Genomic DNA, 25,816 nt, shown 5'->3' with positions numbered 1-25,816 from the left:
CAAACATGCAAAGTTCTGTGGGGAAGATCATGTGACCAGGCAGTCACTAGATACAATTGATGCACTACTAGAGAGAGGGCAGGGCTCAAAAAGGGGTGTGCCAGAGCCTGTTTCAGAAGAGGATGTGACTTTGTAAATGGTTGCTATAGAAACAAAAAAAATGCTTGTTACATTATAATACATTAAAAATGTAATTCAGCTATTTAAAAAAGTTAAATTAATGCTACAAGTATTTTCTCATAGTACAGAACTGATTTATTAAAGAAACACACATAGGATATTGCTTGATCTGCAGCTTTAAGGCAGGGGTCTCAAACTCAGTCCTCAAGGGCCACCAACAGGCCAGCTTTGATGGATATCCCTGCTTCAGCACAGGTGGCTCAATCAGTGGTTCAATCTAAGACCCCTGAGTTAAGGTGTGTCAACATATCTGAAACACGTCTCTCTGAGAATGAATGGGTTGAATATATAAGACACGCTGCGTTAACCATCTCCGGGTCACACGTCACGTCCTGCAATGTGTGACTCCGGTACAGGCTGAGTGCGCAACGCAACAGGTCAAATGTCCAATATTGGGAGCTCGGACTGAAATATTGACCCCTTGGCTGCTGTAGAAGCCACCAATGCGTTGACACTCCCCGTTTAGAGCAGCGGACAGAGTTGCCAGCAGAAAGCTGTCAATGACCACAGCTCCAATGGTGCTACTCATGACCTCCGAGCCTGCGATGTTGCTCCCCCGAACCCCCACAACATCCCGCAAATAAAGGTCCGGAGGTACAATGCACGCGGCGTTTATTTATATACAGCTAAAGGGGAGGTGCTACCCCCGCCAGAGTGCTCCCCCCACAGGTAAGGCCAATGATGGTTAAACCATGGCCCGTTAGCTGGGGCTGTCCCACGTCCCAGCCACTGACCCCACGTCAGCCGCGAGATAGGCCCCATTCCACTGCCCACTAACCCAGCATGCCACAACCAGGCATTACCGTAACTGAGCCCGTCTGGCAAGGTTACCCTGCACTTATGCCCCAACCAGCCGCCGCGACAGGGGCAACGTAACCCCAACGGACACCTCAACTATAAAAATATTCAATACAAGTATAACTCACACAAAACAGAATTTAACCAAAAGGGGAGGAAGGGCGGGAAAACACCGGGGAGCGGCATGATCTCCAGCCCCTCACTGCCCACCTTTAACTCCTCCAGCCGGCCCGCACCGGGAACCAAGAGAGGAGGATGGGGGCAGGAGGAAATGGTGGGGGTGGGGTGAGCCTGGGCCTTGCGGTCATGCCACACTTTGCCTAAGGCTCCGTGCTTTCTTTCTCATTAACAGAAGAAATCAACTGGGTCAAATGGAGTGATTAACGAAGCTCGATCCGCGTTAACTGTTATTCCAGTCAACAGCCGGTAACACCGATCCAGCTCCGACACCCGTAATCTGAGTTTCATGAACCCCATTCATTGCAGCTCAGTCGACCCCCTGCTTCTGGAGATAATTGCCGCGGTGGGGGTGCCGGTAGCCACTATACTCGGCTAGCAGGGTTCACATAATGGCCGCTTTTCAAAGCTCCCGCGCCCTGCGGCCCAATAGGAAGCCGCGATGTCATCAGATCTGGCTTCCTATGCGCCACGTGACGCGGGATCTTTAAACTTGCTGGAGATATCAGCACACCCTTCTGAGGTCTGTATTTCTGGAAGCAAGGGGTCCCCGGAGCTGAGATTAATGGGGTTCATATCCGGAGACCCCCTGCTTCTATCCTTTATAATAAAAAAAAATAAGAAAACAAAATAGCGTTTGGATCTCCTTCAATGTGCGCTCACTCTATTTATACAGCCGGGATAAGAAAAACATCAGAATTCACGACCGAGCCACTGATTGAGCCACCTGCGCTGAAGCAGGGACATCCTTAAAACCTGATCTGTTGGTGGCCCTTAAGGACGGGAGTTGGCCACCCCTGCCCTAAATGGCTGTGGTGCTCTATTCCTTTTTAAGATGCTGCCCCAGTTAGGAATATTTGATTGTAATGTTTTTTCTGTCCATAATGTAACCCTTTTGCTGTCAATTAACAGCATTGCAAGTTTATGCCCTTATCCTATGAAAAGCAATGTGGCAACATTCTGAGACTATACACCCCGTGCTGGTTCTGACCGGGACACATAACCAGCTGAAAGGATGCAGCAGCAATACCCAAGCTGCAGAGATCAGGAGCGCGTCACAAAGCCATTTCCAGGCAATCACAGTGGCAACCGTTTTTTAAATTTTTTTAATATATATATATTTCCAATATAATGTTTTAGTCCAAATTGTAAATTACTGGAAACATTTGTACCGAAGCATCTGATCATATTTGCGTTGTGGGAGATCACAGCTGCATTTGACATAGGTCCTCATTCTGTATCTCTCAGCGGTCATCTGAGCTCTGATGGAATTATACGGAGCGCCCAAACCTCACAGGTCTCTTCTTCGTGTGTACTCAACTAAACCAGAACTATAACCAAATAAAAATCAAATACAAGCAGGGATCTCGGAAGCGTCAGCAAAAATAGAAATCCCTGTTAAAAATGGCAAAGGGTTTTTGAAGAGGCAATTCAAGCGGGCGATTTTCATTTTTTAACATAGGATTTAAGTGGGGGGACTCTGGAGCTGAACCCCATTAATTTGAGCTCTGGGGACCCTCGGCTTCCGGAGATACTTACCTCAGTAGCGGGTGCCGGTAGCCGCTCTGCTCGGCTAGCAGGGTTCATGTAATGGCGGAGTTTCGATACGCCCGCGGCCTGCCGGCCAACAGGAAGCCGTGACATCATCAGGTCCAGCTTCCTATTGGCCCGCGTGACGCAGCGCCGTTAAACTTTGCTTAGATACCGGCGCCCCCTTTTGGAGGCTGTATCTCGGGAAGCAGGCGGCCCCCCCGGAGCGGAATTGAATGGGGGTTCACCTCCGGAGACCCCCAGGCTTCAACCCCGAGTTAAAAAAAATAATCATGAAAAAAGCGCACGAATTGCCTCTTTAAAGTAACATCAACCAAATGGGTTTTTTTCAATCGGGTATCTCTGACTGTACCTCCAGGCAACGCCTTCCCTCTGTATAAGAACGTGCCTGCACTCCGCAGAGTCCCTCCTCACTAATGTCGTGTGTGCACTGCGTACGCCCTAGCTTTGGGAAGACTTGATATATTGAGCATGCGAGCTTCCACTACATCTGTTTCGATCTTTTTTTAGACCCCCTCCACCCCTTCCCTCACACACACACACACACACACACACCCTGTGCCTCTATCGAGCTAATAACACATGTACGGAGCTCTGCAGCGAGGCTGGGATAAGCTCCCATACCCAGTTGTTGAGTTGGGAGCAGGTGCCACTGTCTGTTGATTTATCTTGCCTGTGGTATCTCCGGAGCCCCGCTGAGAAAAACTGCACCCACCCTCTAAAAAAAGGTGGTGCTCCAGAGAGCAGGACGGGGGACAAGAGTAAGAGGGTGGCCGGGTGGACTGAGGTTAAACTATCTTCCGTCCGCAATCAGATGGTTGTCTGGTGGCTGGAGCTGCCTTGTGTTGGGCGGCATCATGATACCGGCCTGCTGATCTCTTCTCTTCCATCCCTCGCCCGGAAGTCTTTAGACGGGTAACACGGGAAACTAAAGGTAAGTTAAATATCTATTGTATTATTTTTTTTGCAGTGGGATTGTTTCGTGCTCGTAGTCTGGGTAACGTTTTTGCATAATAAATAATAAACGATAAATAAATAAAAGAAATAATACGTTACTTGCACATTAAAGTTATTATAAGTCTGTTTTTTGACTGCTTACAAAAAAAATGGAGCGCAAGGATTTGCAGTAAGATGCCGGCCCCTCTTTGGCAGGATGTTACATGGTTACATAGTAGTTGAGGTTGATAAAATACATGTGTTCATCAAGTCCAAGTTACGTTACATCAATCAGTAAAATATCAAGAAAGAACCACACGTTAGATTGCAGGTCCATGTGTAAGAACAGGGGTGGCCAACCGGTCCGCCAACAGGTCAGGTTTTAAGGAAATCCCTGCTTCAGCACAGGTGGTTCCATCAGTGACTCCCTGCATCAGCACAGGTGGCTCCATCAGTGGCTCAGTCTGATGGAGCCACCTGGGCTGAAGCAGGGATATCCCTAATACCCGGCCTGTTTGGTGACCCTTGAGGTCCAGCGTTGGCCGCCCCTGTCTAGGAATAATGCAAACAACATGAGTTCAACTTTTGGGTATCATCACAGTGACAGCGGTTACTCCCATGTTACTCCGTGAAACATGCCTTGTGTAGGCTCCGTGCAGTAGGTTCCCCCACGCCCACACTAGTCAAAGTGCATGTCTAACTTTGTTGCCCCACACTGAATACCGGTATCTCTGCTCTCTTCAGCACCCCACACTCCTCTGTGATAACATTTGCTCTATCACAGCCCCTGGCATATTTACTTTGTGTGGTGCCCCAGCTGCTCGCCAGATAATCCTATCCCCACACCGGGGGCTTTTCTTATTGAGCAGCCTCCCTATTTGTACAAGTAATTACAAGACATCCCAGTGGCGTACAGCGCTGGGAATAATATTTGAGCGCCCGTTTTCTAAGTAGAATAATCTGTGGTTTTACATGGATTGGAAGCACTGGGTCTCCGAAACTGCACCGGTGTTCATTTCAGGTCTGGGGACCCCCTGCCCCCCTGAGAGGTGGGACTGCAGCTTTAAGATACTTGTAATTTTTTTTAATACAGCATTTATTTAATATTTCTGCACATTCACTTTTAAATTTATAGCTATACGCACCGCACTGCTTTATATTGCTGCATGCCCAAGTTTTTGCCTACTACCTTTCGAGGAATAGCAGAGTGACCTAACATTCAGTGTGACAGAGAAGATGCCCGCTCAGGTTTCAATTACACGTTGGCGGAGCTGTGTTCCTAAAATGGATTTGGTGTGGGGGTAGGGGAGTTGCTGAAGGTGGGAAGGCTTACAGGAGATGTAATATACAAAGAGGGAGTAGGGGGTATGATACCTTTTATTGGACCAACAAGTAGTTGATATGTTACAAGCTTTCCAACCTCTCAGGGTCCTTCATCAGGTGGGCTAACGGCACTGTCATTCAACAACAGCAACTGGGCCACACAAGCAGAATTATGCAAATCTGTACACCAGGGGTTTCCAAATTTTTTTGGTTAAGGAACCCTAAGTACAATTCTGAGGAACCCCAACCCCTCTCTAATAGCGCGTCTGTGATCGGATGCATTGTAAGGAACCCCAACCCTCTCTAATAGCAACTCTGTGATCGGATCATTGTAAGGAGCCCCAACCCTCTCTAATAGCGCGTCTGAGATCAGATGCATTGTAAGGAACCCCAAATCCCCTCTAATAGCGCGTCTGGGATCGGATGCATTGTAAGGAACCCCAAACCCTCTCTAATAGCGCGTCTGAGATCAGATGCATTGTAAGGAACCCCAACCCTCTCTAATAGCGCGTCTGAGATCAGATGCATTGTAAGGAACCCCAACCCTCTCTAATAGCGCGTCTGAGATCAGATGCATTGTAAGGAACCCCAACCCTCTCTAATAGCGCGTCTGAGATCAGATGCATTGTAAGGAACCCCAACCCTCTCTAATAGCGCGTCTGAGATCAGATGCATTGTAAGGAACCCCAACCCTCTCTAATAGCGCGTCTGAGATCAGATGCATTGTAAGGAACCCCAACCCTCTCTAATAGCGCGTCTGAGATCAGATGCATTGTAAGGAACCCCAACCCTCTCTAATAGCACTTCTGAGATCAGATGCATTGTAAGGAACCCCAACCCTCTCTAATAGCGCGTCTGAGATCAGATGCATTGTAAGGAACCCCAACCCTCTCTAATAGCGCGTCTGAGATCAGATGCATTGTAAGGAACCCCAACCCTCTCTAATAGCGCGTCTGAGATCAGATGCATTGTAAGGAACCCCAACCCTCTCTAATAGCGCGTCTGAGATCAGATGCATTGTAAGGAACCCCAACCCTCTCTAATAGCGCGTCTGAGATCAGATGCATTGTAAGGGACCCCGACCCTCTCTAATAGCGCGTCTGAGATCAGATGCATTGTAAATTCTTCTGTAATTGATACAATTTTCAATTGACCAGAAAATTGCAGGGATCCCTTAGGGGGATGCCCGGGGAACCCTGGTTGAAAAACACTGCTGTGCACAATAAATGTATACTTAAATAAATCAAAATACTGTAAATAGAAATACAGTATGTCTCTGTCGTCTAAATTTAGCATAGGTTGAACTTGATGGAAATATGTATTTTTTTCAATCTCATCTACTATGTAACGATGTAACTATATAACTCTGTAACTATATAACTACATAACTATGTAACGATATAACTATGTAATTATTGCTGTTTTGTGATTTTTTTTTGGTATGATTTCCTGTTGTCAGTAAACATATCTGGGGATTTCTTGCTGATGTATGTATGTATCTTTATTAATATAGCACCATCCATGTACACAGCGCTTTACAATACACGTGACATCATATTGTAACATAATGGCTATAAGCGCTTCAGACATAAAACAATAGGAAAAAGAGTCCCTGCCCCGAAGAGCTTACAATCTACTGTAAGTAAGTATATTGCCTCCGGTTTCACTCTAAGGGCCTCATGCAGAGAGCAGCGCTAACAGGGAAAGCGGCATGTTTTGCTGAAATCTGCCTTTAGAAAGGCAGATAATGGCGAGTTTTAAAAAAAGCGCTTTTTTTTTTTTTCTGAAACTCGCCGCGTGGCTGGAGAGAACCTAAATCTCTCCAGTGTTGAAAACGGCCGTATTCAGAGAGCCGCGAACGCCATCTAGTGGCTGTTCGCGCCAAAGAAATGGCGCGATTATCAACATTTTACTTCGCCAGCAAGAAGCTGGCGCTCGGCGGCCGGTGGGGGAGAAAAAAAAACGCGATTTTTTTCCCACTAGTTTCAACAGCGCTCATAGCGCCGGTTGAAACTCTCCATATGCAGACAGGATTCTAAATGCAGTTTTATGCCCTTTCTGCATATGGAGAAAAAAACTCTCCATTAAAGCTACTTTTTATTCCCCTCTCCAATTTTACATAGCGCTGCTCTCTGCATGAGGCCCTAAGTCCCTTAGCCAACTTCCCGAACTCATGAAGATGTTAGCTCCCTGCAATAGTGCCGAAAGACACCCGTTTAACAGGAAGGCGGCTTCATGCGGGTCAGTAACGATGTGTGGTTGTGGCAAATGAAGTCGTCTGATTGGCGTTTGCCAGCAAACTGTTCACCTTTCTCCGTCCCCGAGGCACAGACACCTCGAGAGACTGCGTGTTCCCGGGAAACTCCAAACACGAGGCAGCTACATCAAACTCGTCCGATGCCAGATGTATCTGCAGCTTACTGCGATGCACGTGCTAGGGACATTTGAATGGGCTTCCCGTATGACAGGAGTGGCCAACTCCCGTCCTCAAGGGCCACCAACAGGTCAGGTTTTCAGGATATCCCTGCTTCAGCACAGGTAGCTCAATCAGTGTCTGATTGAGCCACCTGTGCTGAAGCAGACACGGATTGAGCCATCTGTGCTGAAGCAGGGATATCCTGAAAACCTGACCTGTTGGGGGGTCTTGAGGACTAGAGTTGCACCCCCCTGGTATAGAGGGCAATGCACCCAGGTACAAAAGTTGTATTTCTTTGTGCCTAAACTTGCAGAGTTAACAGACATATCTTTCATTGTACTGGAGCCGTCCCGTACAGGGAGCATGCTGAAGGCTAAACAATGTCACTTTATTGCAACCTCAGAATACACTGCAGAGTGGAACTGCGCAGGAGTGATGTGGGATTCTGGCCACATCACAGCCCCATCCCCAACCTGTTCCACAGCTGTTTGCAGCCCTGATATGAACAGATTAGTGATGCATTTCTAAGCCTGCTCCCTGGGGTTTCCATGGACATGTTCAGCGTGGGCAGACCCCCAGCTTTGCTTCACACCTGGTCAGACGGACCCCCAGCTTTGCTTCACACCTGGTCAGACCCCCAGCTTTGCTTCACACCTGGTCAGACCCCCAGCTTTGCTTCACACCTGGTCAGACGGACCCCCAGCTTTGCTTCACACCTGGTCAAACTCACCCCACTGGAGTTTTCTCGGCCAGCTTTGTATGTAGCATGTGCATGTCTCTGTGAGTACTGCTATGTCATATCAATGTGCAGTATGTCTTTATTTATATAGCGCCATTAATGTACATAGCGCTGCACAGCCGTAATACACGTGACAATCATATTAATAATAAATAACACATAAAGGGGAGAAGTGCTTCAGACATAAAAGTAACATTTTGGAAAAGGAGTCCCTGCCCCAAAGAGCTTACAATCTAATATCAATCATCCATCACATCCAGGCCTTTTCCTACTTTACTGCTATGATGACATGCAGAGGCGGAACTAGGTATTTTTGCGTCTGGGGCAAGTTCCATCAACTGCCCCCTATCCCCCTCCCCTCACCCCCCCCCCCCCCCTCTAGTTATAGAAGAAAAGCAAAACAATTCTGTCATTTTTTTGCTGTATTTGTGAATCATTTGTATTTTATTGGGACTTCTGTTTCTGGTATAAACTGCAGGTTAACTTTGTTCTTGGTTAAAATGAAATAAAACTGAACACAATCCCTGCTCTTTCTTTATCGTTCTTCCCCCCCTTTCTCTCGCTCTCTCTATCCCCCTCTGTCTCTTTCCCTCTCCTCCTTTCTCCCCCCCTCTCTCTCTTCCCCATTGTCTCTCTTCCTCCCATTTCTTCCTCTTCACCCCTCTCTTCCCCCCTTTCTCCCTCTTCCCCCATTTCTCTCTCTTCTCTCCCCTCTCTCTTCCCCATTGTCTCTCTTCCCCCCATTTCTCACTCTTCTCCCCCCTCTCTATCTGCTCCCATTTCTCCCTCTTCCCCCCATTTCTCCCTCTTCTGCCCCTCTCTCTCTTTCCCCCCCATTTCTCCCCCCTCCCCCCATTTCTCCCTCTCCCCCCCCCCTATCTCTTTCCCCTTTCTCCCTCTCCCCCCCCCCCCCCATTTCTCCCTCTTCTGCCCCCTCTCTCTTTCCCCCCATTTCTCCCTGTTCCCCATTTCTCCCTCTTCCCCCTCTCTTCCCCCCTTTCTCTCTCTTCTCCCCTTCATCCCTCTTCTCCCATTTCTCCCCTTTCTCTCTCTTGCCCCTCTCTCTTCTCCCATTTCTCCCCTCTCTCTTGCCCCTCTCTCTTCCCCCATTTCTCCCTCTTCTCCCCTATCTCTCTTCCCTCCTTTCTCCCCTTCCTCCCTCTTCTCCCCTTTCTCTCTCTTGCCCCTCTCTCTCTTACCCCATCTCACTGTTCCCCTCTATCACTAACCCCCCCACCCCCTCTGCTTTTTCACCCTGGACCCTACCGGTAGTGGGAAGGGGGTGAGTCTGTCCTGGCGGCGGTGGGGGGCCCACCCAAGCAGGTCATGGCTTCCGAGATCGGACCACAGGTGCGGGCCCCCACTTTACTGCTGGTCCTGGGACATGTGCCCCCGCTCTTCCCCCCATCTGCGGGCGATAGCTGGATCTCTGTGCCCCATCAGGCTGTGCCTGGGGCAGCTCCCCCTCTTGCCCCACCCTAGTTCTGCCTCTGATTACATGTATACGCAACAAAAGCCATAACAGGTTAACAGTATTTCATGTTACTCGTCTGAAAATGAACATGCTGCAATATAAAGTGGTATTTAACATGGCAACACATTCTGACCTTTTAAATGCATTCTAGTTAGAGAACTGAAATAAATCCATTAGCACTCACTGTTGACAACTGCAGCACCGCGCTACTCATCTCTTTAGTCTATTAACAGGTCTAAATCATTGCAATGCATTACTGCAGGGGTGGCCAACTCCAGTCCTCAAGGGCCACCAACAGGTCAGGTTTTAAGGATATCCCTGCTTCAGCACAGGTGGGTGTCGCTGACTGAGCTACTTATTGAGCCACCTGTGCTCAAGCAGGGTGTACATGACTGCCTCCTCCATAACTGAGGGGTTTGTTGGAGGCAAAAGAGGTAGGGTGATAAGGGCCTCACAGGTCATGTTTCACCAAATTTTTAAAGTAGCCTGAGCCTGGCTGTCCTTCCCACGTACAGCTATTTCTACTGCTCCGTGCCAGGTGCATGTTTTAATTGGCCCTGTTAGGAGCTTCGGCTAAATTTAGTGTGTACTAGTTTCCTTACCAAAATAAACGTAAGCTTGGGGGCAGGTTTTGCATTCGGTGCGAGGGTCTCACCAGGACACTTAATGCCTGTGTTTTGCACGATAAGTGGAAGACAGAAAACTCACCCTTTTTGTTGTCTTAGTTCAAGTTTCACTTAAATTTCACATCTCTCAACTGCCTCTCGTTATTAAGTTACTGACCCTCTTTATGTTACAGTTTCCTAATTAAGCACCGTAGACTTCAGTAGAATAAAAAAGACTCGCATTTCTAAACACATCAGTCTCTACATTGTATTGCATTTTTTTTACTAATGTAACCAGGTCCCCTCCGGCTCCCCGGTCCTGCGTCCTCCCCCCTCTTGCCTCCGCTGAGGGATGTTGCGGGTGGCGGCGGACTCGCCGGCGGCTCCCTCTGCAGGGCGCCACCATGTTGTGTGTGTTCGCGCACGTGTGGAGGTTCGCGCATGCGCAGTTGACTGCCAGAAGTCGCAACGGCCTTTTCCCAAGTTCCCGCGCTGGGAGTTCAGGCAGTTGGGATCCGGACAGAGAGGGTGAGGGTAGGGTCCAGGGAGCAATGCTCCCCGGGACTGGGCCAGATTCCCCCAAGGTCCAAGGTAGATCCCCTGAGTCACAGCAGTTGGCGTATGCTGTGCATGCTGTAGGGACAGGCCTCAGATAGGGACCCCTTTCCCAGTAGTGAGTCAGTGAGAGGCATATGCTGCAGGACCTTACCTCTGAAGGAGAAGTGCAGCCTGTTGCCTGTAAGCAAACCAAGGTCACTTCAACATAGAATATTCTAAGGGGTACACTCCAGCTGGAAGCCCCTCCAGAAGTATCCGCCTACGGAGTTTCACAGCTGGTGAGCCGGAGCATTTTGGAGTGAACCAGGCCGTGGATCAACGGAGCCTTTCACTAATTGACCTGGTCTGGACCGAGACCAGGGAGGTATTGTTTAAGTGCACCAACACACAGAGGGAAGTACGCTACATACTCTTTGGGGGAGGGACTGGCTTGTGGACATTACGGGGTTAAGTGCCCAGGCACTTCAGTACTTTGGTGGTTCCTCCCGGGAGGTGTTATTGTGGGACAAGGCCTTGCATGGCTGGGTTATGTTGGTGGTGTATTATCTGTGTTAGTAAATACTGTTATCATATACAGTGTGTGATTACTGTGTACATTGGTTCCGGCGAGGGGCTTCTCCCACTACATTGAGATCCCTCATGGATCGCCTCGTGGAGGCGCTGCACCAAGACGATAAGTATACCCCAGGCTCCCAGTGGTGGAGTCTCTGACCTCCTGGTAAGCCAAATAGGTGACAGCAGCATGGGTAGTTCTGTATTCAGGGGGGTACAAGGGCCACATTTAAATAGTGCCAACCAGCACTTTACAGAGATATTATACAAGTCATAAATTACAGGCAAGAATAATACAGAAAAGGAACAATGCATAATACATATAATTAGACTGTAGGTAGGGGATAGAAGACCCTGTCCTAAAGTTTACAATTTAACTACAATAATTAGGACATCCATGGCATCAACCTGTTAAAAGTCAGATTCGCTGTCTAGAACAGATCATTTTCCCCAATAAACTTCAATATGATGTCTCTTAAAAGTCTGCCCATTAAGGCACGCCAGCCAGCTGCATAACAGCTATATATGACCATCCCTTTAAAAACCAGATTCACCTTAAAACTTACATGAATTGCCTCCAGAAACTTCAAGGGGATGATGCGAAACTCTATAGAAAGTACCTTGATAAATGGATGCCAAGAGACACAAACACAAAATACACTCATTATGTCAACTAAGTGTTCGGAGTCTGATAAATGTCCCAGAATGCTCAGCAAAAACCATACATTAGGACGTTCATGCCTGTAAATTCTGCATCATAGCGCTCTCAGAACAGGGCTCAGTAGAGTCCTAGTAACTTTGGGACATGGAGAAATTTAATAATGGTTTGGCACTTTTACTCCTGCTTTAGTTTTGGCACTAACGTTTTTTTCGTGTTTTGGTATTGTTTATGGTTCTAAAAAAATGTCATGTTTCTGTTTTGTCAAAATGCACATTTTTTTGTTTTGGATTTCTATAAAATAACCAGGAAAATCACCATTTTGACACGCATTTTGATTGACAGACTTGGGTTGGATTTTTTTTGATTTTTTTTAGAAAAGTTAGAACATTTTATGTAAAAAATGTTCTATTTATGAATACTTTAAAACACGGTTATTGGTGTCTTAAATACTTTATTGTACAATGCATACAATTGTACATTATTTCTAAACGCGATCCGCTTAAAGCGCGATGTGATTCTTTGGACCCCAAGCACAGCGTTATAAGGAGTTTGAGAGAGATATATATATTATTATATTTTACAGGGTTGCAGACCTGTCTAAGACATGCAAATGAGCATGCAGAAATATTTCCATTTGCTATATATTTATATATATATATATATATTTATACATACATACACATATACATTAAGAACGTATGAATCCTTTTTTGATACTAACTGCCATTACCACTGAGGTTTTTGAAGCACTGACACTGGATTTGGTTCCCAGTGGTTCTGTAGCTTGGACACATGCGGCAGAGACCTCACAATTCTCTCCCTCGGACATCAAATCTGAAGAAGAGACCTGCGAGGCATCACAAGCTCTGGTACAAGATCCATCTAGAAAGAACTCTCATGAAAGGACTTTACAGACAGCAGTGAAACAGCGCGGGGTTAATGGTCCTGACAGTAACTGGTAAAGTGACACCCAGCTGGCAGGAAGCCTGGGAGAGGGACTCCCTCCCTGTCCAATGGAAGGGAAGCTAATATTAGGGAATGGAGAGCAGTGTGCACATGGGGCAGGAGGGAGCGCAAAGAGGGAATGGAAGGGAAGCTAATATTAACCCTTCGCTGCTGCAAGGTCCTGCACAAATAGTTGCCAACTCTCCCTGCTCCCTCCAGCGTGCAAGAGGCAAGCAACAGAACAGAATAAAGATAGCAGGGGCAGTTACAGTGAGCAGGTATATAGGGGACTATAGGAGTTCAGTAACCCCATCAGTACCATAACATGCTGCTGGCTCATACAGCCCTAAGGGTATATCTTTGTGGTGAAATATGTCTGACGTTATGCAGTTAGTTTTGTATTATCAGTGTATGTTATCTACAGTACCAGCCGCCACCCTATGTAACATCACCAACCCCCCCCCCCCCGCCCCCACCCAAAACACCTTCATGGATTCAGCTGTTAGGCTGGGTCAATATTCCACCCTGAGCCACACCACCTTACGCCAGGCGTGCTCAACTCCAGTCCTCAAGCCGCCCCAAATCCAGTCATCAAGGGCCACCAACAGGTCGTGTTTTCAGGATATTCCTGCTTCAGCACAGGTGGCTAAATCAGTGGCTCAGTCGTTGGTGGCCCTTGAGGACTGCAGTTGGCCACCCCTGCACTTCTGTAAGCTCTTGAACGTGAGCAGGACCCTCGTTACCTCTCTGTATGTAACTGTTGATGTAAATATACAGAGACCCCCATTGTACCGTGCTACGGAATATGTTGGCGCTTTACAAATAAACGATAATAATAATCTATCTGCCCCCTTTAGCTACGCGAACGCCTATGCCCGCGCTCCTAACGCTCTTTGAAAGAAGATACTTTTCTGATCTCAAAAGCTCTTATACAGCAACTTGCGGTGATTTCACAAAAGTGTATCACAACCTGAAATATACAGTATCTCCGATTCTCTAGTACAAATACAGCTACAAGTTTAATAAACGTATCTTTTATTGCGCCCGCTTCTGCGCATGCTCACCTGCAGCAGGAGAGATTTCCTGTCCTGCAGGCAGAGGTGACAGGGAGGCGTGTCAGGGGGCGCGGCCGTGACATCACAGAGCTGGTTCGCCCTCATTGGGCGAACCGCTCACGTGACCCGGTCGTCCCGCGGGAAATACAATCTTGTTTGTAGCGCGAAGCGACGGTCTCCCCGGCACTATACATAAATACATTGCCGTCCTAGTGTTTGTTTTCGGCGCAAGCTGCATAGCTCGCGCCGTCTCCTGCACTATTGACGCAGCCTTATGGCACTTGCTGTTCATTTCGGCGATTAAGAGCATCTTTTTTTCCCCACTAAAAGGGACGTCTCAATAAAAAGCGGTGGTATTATTCCAGATTTAAAACAATATCATTTTATTACACATTGGAGCTCTTTAAAGTATATATTTTTTTTACAGATTGAAGCAATATTTATGCTGTAAAAATAGAAAGGAGAAGAATGTGGAATTGTATATATAAATAGTAGTGGTACCTCTAGTAGAATAACATCTTGGAGTTCACAAACTGCAGACACCAGAGGGGTCTGTATATTTACGGGCAACACATCGCATTGGATTTATCAACGAACAAATCCTACCAATGGTATTTCTTTCTGTGATAAACATTGTCGCCTTAATACCTTACGTTGGGAGTTCATTCAAATCTTGCCCGTGGCAAAACGAGCGCAAAAAAACTTGAACCAAGAAAAGCAATGTGTTGCTTTCAGTAGGATCCCCAATGATTTTATAAATCAGGTGTTATGTTGTGCTTCAGAAGGGGAGATCCGTGGAAGGATGGAACGGAGCACAGCCCGGTAACAGCCAGGATAGGAAAAAGTGGGGGCAGCAATCATGGATCCGATTAAAATAGATTAATTGAACCAGTGAACACATGGTACGGGGTAGGTGCAAAAACACCACTCTTTATTTTGTGCATCCCTTGCAGCAGAGAGACTTTGTGACTTTGCCACCCGGCCATCCCACGTGCGGTCAATCCCTCCTCTTTGACTCGTGGGCCAACAGAGATCAAAGCTTCCTAGCGCTCCGTCCTGCCGCCTGTACCAGGAATTCGTTGATCATTAGCTGTGTGGGTTTTTTTAAGGGGGCAGCAGAAGCCCATCGATGCAATTTTATTTTTCTGTGGTTGTTGCCTAACCAGACATAAGTTCGGTCGAGGGGAGAGAGAGAAGCTTCCAACTAACCTTTGTATGCCGTCTCCGGTAACCGTCCACCTTTCCCTTCTTTTTTATTTTTTATTACGTACCTTTTTTGGGGGGGTGCTGGTTACATCGGGAAATACGTACATGAAGTAATCATCTGCCCTATAATTAAATGCGTATGACATGAATTCCAAGAAGAACGTGAGCAAGTAATTACTGGGCCTTGAGTAGGTTTGTGATTACTTCGATTCTTTGGGGCGGGGGTTTGGAAAGATCGCACCTCCACGGGGACACGTTGTTGAAGATCTACCCACGGATCGAGAACTCGCGTGGCACGGGAATGAATGGCCTGTGTGCTGCGACCGTCCTTAGCTGTTCTGTATGAAGGGCAGTTGCTATCCCTGTAGATACACAAGGACAGCTGCCTCTGAAACTCCTGGATTATCGCTCTTTATGGAGCAGGCGAAGGAGAATCTGACCGCCCTGGCAGGCTCTCTCCCCAAAGCGTTACAGGGGAACTTCCGCACTGGCAGAGCCCACGGCGCGCTAACCTGACCGGCTGCCAGAGCAAACTTCATGGTGAGTTAGTACCGCTCAAAATAAACATTTCTCATGCAGCAATGGCAGTGTACGCAGCACTGTGTATAGACCTTAGCACTAGGGTGACCACACGTACCAGTTTAGCCGGGACAGTCCCAGATATTAGGTCTGTCTTGACTTTTTGGGCCACTGTCCCGGTTTTCTATTGGCACCGCCCGTGCATGCGCGATCAGAGCTTACCAGCTGCTCCTGCGTGATCGGTGCTTGCCAGCTGCTCATGCGTGATCGGTGCTTGCCAGCCGCACATGCAAGACCGGCAAGCTCCGATCGGGCATGCGCACACAAGCAGCCGGCAAGTGTCAATCGCACATGCGCATAAGCGACCTGCAAGCGCTCATTGCACATGCACAGTCAGCGCTCGCCATTCGCGACTACGCATGCCCGACATTTGCCCCGGTTTTTGCCGGGACAAATATGGTCACCCTACTTAGCAAGAACTATGCACTCTGGTCCTAGTCACTCATACCAACCATCGTGGCCAAGCCCTGCTATCTACTGCACTTATTCCCTCACCTGCTCTCTCTGTAAGTCTCCCAACATACCACTTAGATTGTAAGCTCTCCGGGGCAGAGGTTTCCTTTCCTATTGTCTGAAAGTGCTGCGCTTATTGTATTATTATAATTCCCTGTACTGTATTGTCTCTGTAAAGCGCTGTGTACACTGTCGGCACTATATAAATAAAGATATACATACATACACATACAATGCAGATGCACAGGGTAACAATACACATCATTCTTACAGAAAACATTTCCTTTGCATGTTCTTCTTCATTCCAATGCAGCACAGTATCTGTAGTCACTGTGGAGTCCCAGCATAGCTTGTATTCATTATTTGCCATATACACAAGCTGTAGTTAATGCTCCTAACCCCTCAATAAATCAGCCAGCCAAATTAGGGAACAAGGCTGCTTATGGCTATATCAGTTCAACTCTCTAAAGCTTCTTGTGCTTGTACATCACGCATGGCTCTTGTCTCAGGCACCCAGAGATAACGAAAAGAGAACGCTGTCTTTGCATGGTGATGTACATCTGTAACATCTTCCCTCCGACATCTGGACACGTGTTTATCCGGGAGGAAATGCTTCCATCTCTTTGGAGAGCAATTAGTTTGACTGCATAGCGGTTTGATCACCCAGGGCCCTTCCCATTCCCAGCTGCACACGCTCTGGAGAGCAGCAGGTGGATGGTTCATGTTCAGAATTGCATCTTTCCCAAACGGGCGCTGGTCTGCCCTCTTTTGATGCATGCAAAAGATCAAGACGAATGGGTTACACAAGAGCGGGGCCGGTACGACTCCGTGACAGACGAGTTTACCTTCCTAGTCCCCTGCGCAGGTGAAAAAGATATATAGGAGGGTTTTTTTGGGGGGGGGGGGGAGATCTGGAAAAGCAGATGTTTGCTATGGGAGAACACGCTGTGTCAATACGCTGCACTTTCTTCCTGTGATGTAACACAGGGGGGCTCAACTCCAGTCCTCAAGCGTCCCCAACAGGTCAGGTTTTCAGGATACCCCTGCTTCAGCACATGTGGCTCAATCAAGTCCCTGCTTCAGCACAGGTGGCTCAATTGAGCCACCTGTGCTGAAGCTGGGATATCCTGAAAACCTGACCTGTTGGGGAGGGGCGTGAGGACTGGAGTGGAGAACCCCCTTGATGTAACATCTGCACTTAAACATAAATCTCCAGCCTTTCTCAGAATGAAGTGCTGGAAACAGAGACGGCAAGTGAAGTGGAAAGTATTCCAGCGATGTTACGCTCCGCTCAGCAGAAGTATTCACGGTTCATTGGTGGCACACATACCAGCAGGCTGGCCCGGCACAACGGGGCCGCGTGGGAACCGCTTATTAGATGATTTCCCAAAAACCTAGAGTATTGTGATGTCATCCCCAAGGTTGTGTCAGCTGGAGCTTCAGCAGCTGAGACCAGACCTTCTGCCTCATGGTGAAATGCAGATCATGTGAGAATAATGGGGGGTGAGTCTACAACAGCGTGTGCCTTGCACTACGCAGCCTGGCAATTCCCAACGCACAGCGCCGTGTAACGTAACCCTGCACAGAAGAGGATACCCTCTCAATATGACGGGAGCGCAATGAGATGAAGTGACTTATCCGAAGTGACAAGGGGCATTGGGCTCCACCATTTCAAGGGAATTGACTAATCACCGGCCACTTTTATCCTCAAAGCAAAGTCCCTCGTTTAGTGCGCGTGTAAATAGTATCACGAGTGTGACACAGATAACACAAATATCCCAGGTCAACAAAGGGCTGCCACTTGCGAAGAAGAAAATTGACACAAGAAAGTTAAAAATCGGAGACAGCTGTATCACATCACACGTGTTTGCCGACCTTCCTGCAGTTATCTGTGCTGAGAACAAGCCACGCAAAATAAGAAGATGTTTTTGAGGTTTGTTTCTGAGCTTCTCTGCTCTGATTGCTGCATCCCAGGAATCGCTGCAGCTGTCTGTCCTCAGGTACACACACATTTAGGGTTGCCAGGTGTCCAGAATTGAACCGGACTGTCCTGTATTTGGACACTGTCCAGTAACAAAATTGAGGTAATACTGGACATGTATGTGTATACCGGTATTACCTCTCTGGACATAGTCACCTGAGAGACGAGAAGGTTGTGTGTGTTTCTTGAGCACATCGCACCTTTCATCATTGTGTCCAGTATTTTTGGAGACGCCACCTGGCAACCCTATAAACCTACTGTACCACAGACAAAAGCAGCAGCGATTACGCATGACCCATTATTTGTCAAGATGCCATTTGAACCAGGGCGTTTAGGCCTTTCGGAGCAAATCCGAAATTACATGCAAAATAACTGTATAATGTTTGCTACTTGGCTCAGCGCTTTCACTCATACATATTTTGTTACTGCAAAGGGGTCTTGGGACCCACAAAACGTTTGGCAATGGGGGCCCACTCTGCACCGCTGTTGCCGCAAGGGGCAAGGCAGAGACATGGTGACACAGGCCTAGTTCAGAACTAGCAGATCCAATGGCTGGAGTCAAAAACCAGGTGCAGGAAAAAACGGCCCTCCAGGGGACTTAGCAGAAAAATAATCAAATAGATTTATTGAAGATTGATCGACGTTTCGGTCATCAACTTAGACCTTTGTCAACTAATCCAACGGATAAACAGCGTTTCAGGTTTAGGCCTTGATACTATAAATAGAAATGGGAGAACCATTTCCCGAATTTTCTCCAATTTTCCCCCGAAATCTGCTTTGCGGTGTAAAATCTGCGGACGGATTTGGTCGGTTTGATCAAAATCCGCTATTGGATGCCACCCATTGGGGGAGTGTGCTGGTAGTAATCATTTTAAAATCCGCACAACGTAAATCGCCCTTTTTGGGATTGATCCGTCAAAATCCGTGGACCAAAGGAACCGAACGATCTGCTGCGGATCCAAATCCACCATAAAAACTCGCCCGTCTCTATAAAGCTATAAACTGCTGTATCGCGCAGAGAGGGGATTTTCGTGCCAGCGCACCAGATTGGCGCTATCGCAGTTCGCAGAAGCGCCGTAGCTTGGGAGCAGGCAGCAAAAGGATAAACTTGTGCACGCAAGGAAAAAAGGCTCCCTGTCTACTTATATAGGCAGCGCCACTAGGCAAGGAGCTGTGGCTTCTTGCTACTGCCCCCCTCCTCCTTCTGAACCGACGTCACAGACGTGATGTCGCATGGCGTCGTGTTGCCATGGTAACGCGACATCATGACATCATTTGACGCCGTGGTTCAGAAGTAGGGCGGAAGGTAAGGAGGCGGCCGCAACAGCTAAATGCCTTTTCGTCAGGCCCGATAGGCTCGGAGGTTGGCAAAAGTATATGGGGGCGGACATTTTTGCCGCCCCCTAAATTTTGCCACCCTAGGCCCGGGCGTAATGGGAAATCCACCACTGTATATAGGGAAGAAGGGTGGTGTGCCGGGAAGTGGGCCAATCATTGCAGTTTTGTCAGTTGTCCAATGGGCGATGCAATATATAGCCCAGTAGTATATATGTGACAAACCATAGCAAGGGAGCTGGCCAGCTGCTGAATAGCTCACCGTGCAGGGCTGCGGCTTGTGCCCTGGGTCCTCACCCCCGAGGATCTGACGTTCCACGGCCTACACCTTGGATGCCGCTTTTAATTATGAGACCAACTGTAACAAAGGCCAGGAAGTTGTTACACGGTTGAGTGCCTCACTTCAACTTCAACTACGCCATGCTAAGTGGCACTGTGTGTCTGTTCCAGGCTTTGGCACTTACAAGAGTTCAGCATATGCATCAGGCAGCTATCCCAGCTGCGCTGCATTAGCAATGCATTCCACTACGTGACAGGCCAAACGGCACAGCTAATAGCATGAGCAAGAGAGAGTGGCAGCCAGGCAGCTGGGTTGAATGGGTAAGACCCATGGATGATGTCCAAGCACTTCTGTGAGATAGAACACAGAATAACCTCATAGACAGTAACCAACCATGGACATCTCCATCCCTTTCTCATCTACTGTATCTTACCCGAGCTGGGAAGAGAGACCTAGTGAGCAGAATTTCTGCTTTGTGGGCACACGTGCATACGCAGACCCTTTAAATCAAGGAGAAGTTGTGCTGGGGGCATATGTATCAACACAACGAATGCAATACACCCATTTTTGTGTGTGGCTGCTTCGAAAGTAGGAAACTTTGATGCAGATTGTTAGGCTAGGAGATTAACTTCACCCCAAGGGAGGCACAGACTATGAGACATCCCATTACACATCCAATTATAAATCCTATTATACAACCTATTACGCATTTGTGCCATGTTATTTCTACTTTATTCCTCCTGTTGACTCTTCCCAAATCACAGGCTGACACTGGATTAAAGCACCTTGGTATCAAATAACCACCCGTAACGTCAATTGTGCTCCAAAATTGCCTTAATGCGTGTGTATCAAAGGCCCTGCAAAACAAGGGTAACAATTGCACACTATTTCTGAAAGCCAAAGAATTTTATATAAATCAGTGGGATCTTTTTCTCTGGTTGATGCAGGTTTGATGCTCCAGTTCTGCAGCGTTTACGTGAGCTGGAATATGGGGATGAATGGCCCCTAGAGAACCCAAAGCCTTGAAAGCACGAGGTTGTGAGGTTCATTTCTGCCTTAGCTCCTAGCCTCTATGCCAGGGGTGGGCAACTCTAGTCCTCAAGCCTCACCAACAGGTCCGCTTTTCAGGATATCTGTGACTGAGCCACTGATTGAGCCACCTGTGCTGAAGCAGGGATATCCTGAAAACCGGACCTGTTGGTGGCCCCTGAGGACTGGAGTTGCCTGCCCCTGCTCTATAGATGAAGAGAATCACAAGTTTTAAAGGTGCAATCCACCCTAACTACCGGCGTTTTACAGCATTAGAACCAGGGGGGCCTCCAGAGCAGAACCCACACTATTTGCAGCTTCAGGGACCCCCCAAGTTCCAGAGATAATTACTGGGGTTTTTTTTTTTGTTTTTTTTTAAAGGGGATTTAAATGGCCATCCAATAGGAAGCCACAGCCGATGATGTGGCAGCTTTCTATTGGCCCATTTTGTTTCCCTCTGGGAGATTTAATCTCGGTAACGTCACCGGCAACTAAATCAGGTACCGGGTGGTTCACAGAGCTGCAAATAATGGTATTGGGGGGGGGGGGGGGGATCCTGGTGCCCATCTGTAAAATAATGGGGGGGGGGGAAGAGTAGGGGGAACGGCTTCTTTAAAACAAAAACATAAAAAAATATATATTTTGTAAGACCGGGACATACTAACATTTAAGTTAAACTCATAAAGGCATCTGGGGGGGATTGCTGGTTTAAAGCCATATGGGATGTCAGGACCTTGTTGAAGGGAAGGGGACAACACAATGCTACACATTGCAACAATATATTTGTAGGGAAGGGGACAACACAATGCTACACATTGCAACAATATATTTGTATCGCTGTTGTCATTCTTTCGTCACTGCCAGCTGCCAATTTCCTGCTGCCGGCAGAGACATCAGGGAGGTGACAAGCTCATGGGTGGCCGTCCGAACTTCCAGGCACCTCCTGAGACTCATAGAGGGGTGGCTGAGATGGGCCGTGGTCATTAGCTGGCCAGAGACCATTTGCTGCCAGAAACTAATTGTAACTCAATGCGCACAGTTATTTCATGAATGAAGTGTTCAGTGGAGCTCTTTAGCCTGGGTACATAACGGTAGAGCTGTGATCTGCATAGTTTATTTAGCATTTTTATATATGTGGGAAGGGGTCAGGCTTATTCAGGGTCATTCGGCAGTGACGAGGGTCCCAAGCCTACTACTAAATAACTTTATTTTCTATTTCAATTCTATACAATCAGCCGGAAGTTTTTTATGTTGAAAATATATATCTATATATATTTTTCAATTTGCCCATCATTGTAACTTTATAATTGCTCCTGACTTTGTTGATTGATAGATTGTAAGCTCTTCGGGGCAGGGGCTCCTTTTCCTAATGTCACTTTTATGTCTGAAGCGCTTCTTCCCATTGTGTTATATTATTCTAAATGTGTGAAAGTGACCTCAAAGGCGCTTATACAAAAAGTGCTCACTATTCTTAAAGTGCCAGTAAAGTGCATAACATATGCAATTTTGTGCAAATTATTTTGTGGGGGGGAAAAAAAGGAAATAAAGTTGTCACTCCCTGCGGGTGGGGCCCGTCTTCACTGGTCCCAGAAGTAGAACCGTTTTCTGCGCAGTCCAGGGGGAGCATGTAGGAGATAAAGACAACACAAAACAATTCTAAGTGCAGATGGTAGTGCTAAAAAGGGTGTAGCATAGCAGGTCTTGGCTCTTATGTGCAGCCGACCCACCAGATGTCAGTGGTAATAAAGCGTATATTATTCTGTCCCGTGTGTTACTGCTGTGACGCGCTATGTACATGGATGGTGCTATATGAATACAGATATACACTCGTACATAAGAGCCCTTATTGTATTTTCTGCCATATTTGTTATGTTTTTAGTTCTAAGACTTACAAAGCTTTTAAGTACATACTTTATCAGGGGTGGCCAACTCTAGTCCTGAAGAGCCACCAACAGGTCAGGTTTTCAGGCTATCCCTGCTTCAGCACAGGTGGCTCAATCAGTGGTTCAGTCGTTGAGTGAGCCGCCAGTGCTGAAGCAGGGATATCCTGAAAACCCGACCTGTTGGTGGCTCTTCAGGACTGGAGTTGGCCTCTCCTGGTCTGGAAGTATTTATATACAGATTGTTTTATACCAAAGATTCCATTCTTGGCCCCATAAAAGAATGACCCTTTTTCTACTTTACCTGTAAACTGCAATGTTATTTGATCTAATTTCTCATTGTCTCTTTTCTTTATTCAGAACTAGCTGAGAAACCCGGCGTTGCCCGGGATGTGAAGTGTGAATAAGTATGTGTAAATGTTGTATGTGAAAGTTGTAATGTGATGCCAATGTTATGTAATATTAGTTAGAATTGTGTTTGTAAATCAACAGTAGTAGAAAGCACATGTATATGAGGGCAAATGTTTGAAGTGTATGTTAGTTGTTACGGTAGTTATTTTTGAAAATGTTATTGTTGGAAATGCTTCTTGAAAGATGTGAATGTCCATTGTTGAGAGGAGTGTATTTGATGTAATGTTAGATTTGTTGTTGACCTATTGTGTATTCCGTTGTGAGTTGTTTGTTAGCATTGTGTGCGTGGATTTCAATGTGTGTGAAATGGGTGTGTGCATTGTGTGGTGCAGTACATATAATTTGTGTGTGTGTGTGCGTGTCACGTTCATTGTCAGGGTGTGTATGTTTTGTTTTGCGAAGGTGTTTTTTGGGTGGCATGTTTTGTGTTGTGAAGATGTGTGTTTGGTGTTGTTGTTGTGATGTGCGTTATTGTAGGTGTTGTAGAGGTGTTGTGTGTGTAAGTTGTGATGTGTTGTTAAAAGTTGTTGATGTGTGTGTTGAGGTAGGTGTTGTGTGTGATGTTAGTGAAGTGTTTCAGTGCGATTGTGTTTACAATAGTTCCTGATGTTGTTGTGTCAAGGCGCAGTTCGATCCAATGATTGTATTGTGTGTTTTGGCACAGCGTTGAAGCGTCGAGGTGTTGAAGGCATCCGGTTGTGGTCTGTGAAAAGTTTGTAAATTGATAAAGTGTGACAGTATTGAGGGGTATTTATTTGTGTTTGGTGTGCGTTTGTGTAGGTGTTGAAATGTTGTGTGTGTTTTTGTTTTGTGTTAATGTTGGCTGTGTGTGTGGCAGAATAGTGTGTGTATGTAATTATTGTGTGTGATTGTTGATTGTGTGGGGTGTGTGTGTGGATGAGTGAGTGTGTGATGTGATAGTGAGTGTGTGGTGTGTGAGTGTGTGTGTCAGTGTTGGTTAGTTGAGTGTTTGTGTGCAATAAATTAGACAGATGTGTAAATAGTAATGTTTTGTGTAAAATATGTTATTGAAAGGAAGAGGTGATTTATTGTGCTAGGTGTGTTAGTAGCGGAGGTGTTGTGTTGTTGTATATGTTTGTGTGTGGTGGGATGTTGATGTGCAATGGGAGTGGGTGGTGAGACGTGTAAATGTGCTTTGTATTCAGTGTAGTGTGTATGGTGAAGGGTAGGTAATTGGAACAGTGGGTTGGGTGTGTGTGTTTGTTTAGTGGTGGTTGTGTTGTGTGTGGTAGTTAAGGTTATGTTGAAGTGTTGTTTTGTGTGTTGTATCAGCAGAGGAGGTTGGTGTGTGTGTGAGTACGTGTGTTGCGTGGTTGAGGGCGTGTGGCGTTGCTGAGTGCGTGTGTGTGTGCATGTGTTTGTGTATTTGTGTGTGTGTTGTGTGTGGTGTGTGTGAGAGCATGTGTGTATGTGGCGTGTGTGATGGCATGTGTGTGTGTATGACGCATGTTGTGTGTGTGACGTGTGTGAGTGCGTGTTGTTGGTCATAGACATGTTGTAAATTGCATGTTTTTGAGTGTAGTGTGTGTATTATGAGGGTGAAGGTGAGGTGTGATTTGTTGTTATGTGTGGCATAGAATGACAGGATGTTTGCGTGTGTGTGTGTGTGTGTATGAGGGGGTTTTGTGTGGGTGAGTGTTGTGTGTGAGTGGTGGTGTGAGAAGTGTTTTAGAATAAATTATACAGACAGTGAAATTGTTAGGAAAACATATTTTATTGTAAGGAACAGCTGAGTTTCAGTGGTAGGTGTTGTCATACAGTGTGTGAGGTAGCGGGAGTGACATTGGTGGCATGCTGTTTGACTGTAGTCCGCGGCGTCGCGGTCCGGTTGCGGAGGGAGATGTGTGAGGTGCAGGAGATGTCAGGCGTGCTGGTTGTTCCGCGGGAGGTAGAGTGTGTGAGGTAGCGGGATAGCGGGAGTGACATCGGTGGCATGGTGTGTGGTGTGTGTGAGAGCATGTGTGTGTGTTGCTGGTGTGTGATGGCGTGTGTGTGTATGAGGCATGTTGTGTGTGTGACGTGTGTGAGTACGTGTTGTTGGTCATACACATGTTAAAAATGGCATGTTTTTGAGTGTAGTGTGTGGCATAGAATGACAGGATGTTTGCGTGTGTGTGTGTGTGTGTGTATGAGGGGGTTTTGTGTGGGTGAGTGTTGTGTATATTATACAGACAGTAAAATAGTTAGGAAAACATATTTTATTTCAACGAACATCTGATTTCCAGTGGTAGGTGTTGTCATACACTGTGTGAGGTAGCGGGATAGGGGGAGGAACATTGGTGGCATGGTGTGTGAGTGTAGGCCGCGGCCTCGCGGTCCGGTTGCGGTAGGGAGCTGTGTGAGGTGCAGGAGATGAGGCGTGCTGTGCGGTCCGCGGGAGCTACACTGTGTGAGGTAGCGGGATAGGGGGAGGGACATTGGTGGCATGGTGTAGCGGGGTAGGGGGCCTCGCGGTCCGGTTGCGGTAGGGAGATGTGTGAGGTGCAGGAGATGTGAGGCGTGCTGTGCGGTTCGCGGGAGCTACACTGTGTGAGCTAGCGGGATAGGGGGAGGGACATTGGTGGCATGGTGTAGCGGGGTAGGGGGCCTCGCGGTCTGGTTGCGGTAGGGAGCTGTGTGAGGTGCAGGAGATGAGGCGTGCTGTGCGGTTCGCGGGAGCTACACTGTGTGA

The 25,816-nt window shown here is 47.2% G+C and overlaps 1 protein-coding gene and 1 long non-coding RNA gene across 6 annotated transcripts in view; one reads left to right on the top strand and one right to left on the bottom strand.

Moving 5' to 3' along the window:
* Positions 1–2,226: 2,226 nt before the first annotated feature.
* Positions 2,227–25,816, bottom strand: part of LOC142498945 (uncharacterized) — a 44,966-nt gene continuing 21,376 nt past the window's right edge. Inside the window, exon 4 of one of the 2 annotated variants that reach the window (XR_012802591.1) lies at positions 2,227–3,634. This is a non-coding gene — a long non-coding RNA (uncharacterized LOC142498945). Of the gene's footprint in view, positions 3,635–21,489; positions 22,439–25,816 lie in introns of those variants that run through there. The other variant, XR_012802590.1, reaches the window with a different exon arrangement.
* The window catches only part of HJV (hemojuvelin BMP co-receptor), a 37,325-nt gene continuing 14,648 nt past the window's right edge, over positions 3,140–25,816 (top strand). Inside the window, exon 1 of one of the 4 annotated variants that reach the window (XM_075607614.1) lies at positions 3,140–3,640. The gene's annotated coding sequence lies outside the window, so the exon portion shown is untranslated. The other 3 variants (XM_075607615.1, XM_075607613.1, XM_075607616.1) reach the window with 3 other exon arrangements.

The sequence above is a fragment of the Ascaphus truei genome, chromosome 7 (genome assembly GCF_040206685.1).
Source record: "Ascaphus truei isolate aAscTru1 chromosome 7, aAscTru1.hap1, whole genome shotgun sequence".
Classification (NCBI taxonomy): domain Eukaryota; kingdom Metazoa; phylum Chordata; class Amphibia; order Anura; family Ascaphidae; genus Ascaphus; species Ascaphus truei.
Note: the sequence above shows the minus strand (reverse complement) of the source record. Positions and strands in the feature narration are given on the sequence as shown.